Genomic DNA, 5589 nt, shown 5'->3' on the forward strand with positions numbered 1-5589 from the left:
GCAATTGGTTATGGTTTGTAGGAATGACTGATGAATTTCAATACTTATTCAACCATCCATGACAGATAGGTTGGCCTGGTGTCTGACTTTGAAAATTGATGTCTCGTTGTTCCTGGTGTTGCGCAAGGATTTTAGTGTCCTTAGCAACGATAACGATCTACAGCAAAATCTTTTTCTAATTTTGCAAAACTAACATATTTTCGTGATAGATTCTTGTGTTTATGGCTGTCAAGTATTGGTTCTTAAACAATTTGAGAAACTATAGAAAATACAAATAACTGCATGCAAAATATGCTAATATTGGTCATAGTAACTGAATGTTTAATCTGCAACATTTTATAGTGTCATTTCGGCCCTCTGTGGCCCGGTGTTTGTATATCTGGACTAAATGTTTTATACCATGTAACACATGACACTGTAAGAAACTAATAAACTAACAGAAATTGTCCGCTTATATGGCGCTCATACCCAGACACATTGCCTGCTCAAGGCGCTACGTACATTACTATCCCCGGTCATGGGACACTATGATACTGTTTCAACTCCCTGGCCCATGCTGCCAGTTAGGAGCAATGAACTAAACACTCACATTGCCAGCACATCATCACGGGTGAACTGAAACAATGTGGATACAAGTATCTTGTCCAAGCATACTACGCAAACGAGCAAGGTGCCTCCATCGGGGATCGAACCTTCAGCGAGTGGGTTATTCATGCTTCACTGCGGCATGGTATCTTACCAGCTTAAGCATGATGGCTAGTACAAGCAGCCGCACGTCCACATACACACGCATGCACGTCGTCATATGAGCGAAATATTTCTCAAGCATACGACGTAAAACCCAATTTCACCTCACCTCACCCGAACCTTCAGCGTGATAGGTAGACGCCTTTACCACCTTATTAGGCTGTACAGCTGGCTATAAAGACACCTACATATGCTGTATTAGGGTCAATGTGGCCTATACCCTGTGCTCGTACACAAAAATCAAATGGTAATAGGTCCAGAGATTTTAAGGATGTTAGGAAGACTTATAATATTAGGGTATTACTGTATTATAGTGACGGTAGTTCGAACTGGGTTTCAAAGTTAGAATGTTTTATGTACACAAAGATTTTGCTTGGGTGGTGAACCAAAGCAGTAGTAGATTCAGCTATTTCGGGCACAGTTGGCAGTCCTATAAACTTAGGCTCAGTATTATTCATTACACTGCTATACTGAGTCTAACAATCCCTAGTAGAAGGAGCATCGATCTACGCAAGCGAGTACGGGGCCTGACCACCCGATCCCGTTAGTCGTCTCTTACGACAAGCGGGTTGCTGAAGATCAATTCTAACCCGGATATTAGGCACGGCTACGAAACGGAATGCCAGTGTATCATCAAACCAAATGAACGCAACCCCAATGCCCATTACAATATACATTCAACGCCGTTAATAAGATGAATCGCTGCATTGTCACTGGTCATTTCTTTTACTCACACATATGCCAACGTTTCCCACGTTTCCTACTGCACAAAATGTTGCATGCTTAAACAAAAGGATTTCTATTTTCAGTTTGTTTGTTTGTTTGTTTGTTTGTTTGTTTGTTTGTTTAGCGTCACACTGAGCACTATTGTCTCTGTGATGAGTCTTCATTCGTTAATCATATCGAATCCCTTAGTGGGATATACATGTTCGAACATAGAATAACATTTTCGAAAATATGTTATTTTTATACAAAGAAAGATCTCCTTTAAAAATGACAAGACTTTCTTTGGTTCAAAGCATTACATGAGGGTGGGGAGGAAGAAACAGTTTCGGGGATCTGTTAGACTGTAGGAGTCGCCATTACAATAAAGATTCCTGGGATTTGGAGTGTCATTACAATCACAATATGTCCCGGTTCATACTGTAAGTTCAAAAGTTGAAGCTGCGGAACCCAGCATTTTCAATATTGGTGATGCATTTTTCGTGACAGTCTGGGTGGACCATTAAGCTTCAACCTGGGATACACTTGTTCTTTGTTAAAGACATGTACCTCCATTAGTCTAGCGAGGCGCTACTTCCGGTACTAAGCTTGTACCCGGCCCCCTTTGCTCGCGCCAACTTGCGATGTGCGAGACGGGGCCCAGCTTACCTCCAGTACCAGATTTCCGGTGACAAGCGTATATTCAAGAACCAGTTCTGGTTCCAAATTGCGCGATCGCTAAATATAACTTTACTAGACCGGACCAAGTGTACAACCATGCCTGGCTGTCACATCTGTTGACGGTCGTAACAGTTGGCTAATATGGGAATGGTTAGATCAGAAATGTGCTTTTCCTGCATGGATTATCGGTTCTTTACTGTCACCTGACAACCATGAGACCATTCGAAAAGGTACGTACTCCAGTACCACAGTCTACAAGTAAACTTAGGCTCAGTTTTATTCGTAACACTGCTATACACTGAGTCTAACAAAGCCCTAGTAGAAGGTCGCGTCAGCTAACCTTTTGGACTGACCAATCAGAACACAGCATACCAAATCGCGAACGTTAACATTCGCACATGCCGTTTGAACCTTTACCTCAAAAACTAGAACGATTTCGAATGTTATTTTTCCAGCACGATCGCTTCCAAGTGATGCACACATGGAGGACGCAATGAGTAAACAGTCACGGAAATATAAGCTAATAGTAACCATGTCATTAGAAACCCTGAGCATATATACTGCAGGTCCAATATATGTGTTTATGCGGATTTTCGTTTCTTGATAGATCGGAGTGTCAGCGACCAGGGAAGAAAAATAAAAAAACCGTTCTGTAGGTCCCGCCGAACTCTAATAAGTAGTCATTGTCTGATTGGTTAAAGAATAATACTGAGCCTAAGTTTACTTTAGACTGTCCAGTACCACCAAGTCGAACTGCTAGATGCAACTCAATAGGAGACGACCAGAGTGTAATTTTGATCAGAATAGTTAAAGGATTTTTTTTTTCTCATGTTGGGATTACAGGACTCTCTTCGCTTTGAATAGTTAATGTCAGATAAGATCATCAATTATCTGAAAAGTTCAGTTATTTGTCAGCTCCTTGTGCCAAGAAAAGTATTGGGTCAGTATTGTTTATTGCCATGTATTATACCTGATGCTAATTCTGATCTGATACAAGTAAACTAGAATCAACACATTGTATCTTCTAAAACTCATGAAACAAATGATACTGGCGACACATATCCTCCATAAATAGACCCGTGAAATTCCTGGTTAGAATTGGTCATCAATAACCCATGCTTGTCATAATAGGCGACTAATGGAATCGGATGGTCAGGCCCGCTGACTTGGTTGACACATGTCATCGTATACCAGTTGCGTAGATTGATGCCTCATGCTGTTGATCACTGGATTGTCTGGTTCAGCCTCGTTTATTTACAGACCACCGTCATATAGCTTGAATATTGCTGAGTGCGGTGTTGAACAACAAAACAACCAAATCTACATGAATGAAGTTGACTTGTAGATATTCGGAATCCAAGTATTTCACTATTGGTACAGTAATCACGTCTACTCTGGCTATTATACATGGATTGAAGCCACAGACAGCAAGCGCCGATGTGAACAGCTTATCCGAAACAATGTTACGGAAAGAGTTAGATTTGACGGTGGTTGTGGTGGGGTCATGGTGTGACATTAATCTTCGTCCTCGATCCAAATTAATCCTTTGTTCCAATATCATACAATTCTTATTCCACTACTCTAGTGAAATGGTCCCTACGAGTTCATACTTGTTCCAACATATCCGTTTCCACACTGTCAGGTCACAAGTTGACCTTTCTCATCAACATCACAATCTAAAACGATATATATAGGTGAAACAGTGGCCACGCACAGAGTGGGTTTACTGCCATTTCTATTTATATAGACATGGAAAAGTTATGTTTGGCCAACATAGTCTATATCACGGACTGTCTTATCATTAACATCTGGACCATGGTACCCAGCATACAGTGGTTTACCAGGGATTGGCAATGAACGATCACTTTTATCAGATATTCCTCTCGTGAGATTTCTTGACATAACGTATTTTCTACCACCTTCCTGTTTCATGGAATTATTTCAAATACCGCTAAAAACTTCACAAGCTCAAGAAAGCCCAGCCAGAAATTCAGGAAACATAGTTAAACAAACACATTTGACACCTTTCATTAGGCCAATGTTTTATAGGGTCCCACGAACAATATTGCCCAAAACAAAGTAAAAAAGGTTAAGAGCTTAGGACTCCTGAACTGACACCATGACAACTAAAACAAGGTAATGTTAATGTCATCATCCCAGTGCTCCTCAATTTCAAAACAATAAGTCCTCATCATCTGCTTATAAGGGACCGTTCATAATATATGTACATGCTTCGCCATGTAAATCATCATCACCCTACCTAGCCATAAATTATGAACGGTCCTTAGGGTGTGATGGTATATCTCTGAAGCTCCATGAGGATTCAGGATGATATGCATAAGAGTTACCTGATTTAACCGATGAATCGCCTGTTTGACTTCAAACTGGAGACATGATCCTGACTGAATAGTCCTAGACAAACCAAACAAATGAAGACGTTCACCAAAACCTTGATAATTTTCCGGTAAGAGTAGCCTCAGGGAGCCTTGTGGCAGCACACATGATAGTAAGCATGTACCAGATTAGCTGACCATCAATGATGATCCTACTGTAGAGTTCTACAAAGCTGGAACGGTTTTCAAAGTAGCGATTGTTTTATTGGGTTTACATGTCAGGTTTTGCAACAATTAGCTAAATCATGTCGCATGTAAGGCCAACAGAAAGGACCACACAATCTTGTCAGAAGTGACACAAATCAAAGGTGCCAAACTCAAACATGTTTTCAAATCAGTTTTGAAATACAATCCGATGAAAAGCTCTCCATCAATTATAAGCATGTAGATCTGGCGGATTTATGTTGTTCACCTCTTTCCTTTAATATATTTCTAAGAACCCGTCAGTGACCATATATACCTCAAGTAGCTATTTAATTAGCGTCACAAGCCCCTGTGTGTGGGATTCTCTGCAGGTGAGGTGTTACTCAAGCGTAGGCGACGTGGTCGTTCTTTCAGTACTATGGATGGTTTCACAAATTCAGATTATCTGACCTAAAACTATGAACACGAAATTCTGCATAGATAAGACGACCGTACTATAAATGTAAACATCCCAACATTATTGCTCAGCATCTCGTTCAGAATGATCGGAACAGTCGTGTCTTGCCATATTCCTGGCTCTTTGTTGTCTACTCGAGTCTGCATCACTTCCGGTGCGGTTGCAGCTGCAGCTGGCACAATGCGATATCAAAACAAGACTTACATGATTGGTGAAAAAGACAGACGATGCGTGCATGCCCTGTGATTGTAATCAAAGCGGCCGCATGGCTTGTATGCGTCGATTGACTGCTTCTTCCTCTTTCTGTGTCGACCCTGTTCGGAAACCGACAGTGCTGTTCATCTTGTCCAAACGGTATTTAGCGCAGATATTTTGTTCAATTGATACGTCAGACTTTGACGTGTAAAACTGTGACAAAATATCTGCCTATGCATTTGAACTGAATAACAGCACTGTCAGTGCTGA

Source organism: Haliotis rubra, unplaced genomic scaffold (genome assembly GCF_003918875.1).
Source record: "Haliotis rubra isolate DU_JTF1 unplaced genomic scaffold, ASM391887v1 Scf2392, whole genome shotgun sequence".
NCBI classification, from domain to species: Eukaryota; Metazoa; Mollusca; class Gastropoda; order Lepetellida; family Haliotidae; genus Haliotis; species Haliotis rubra.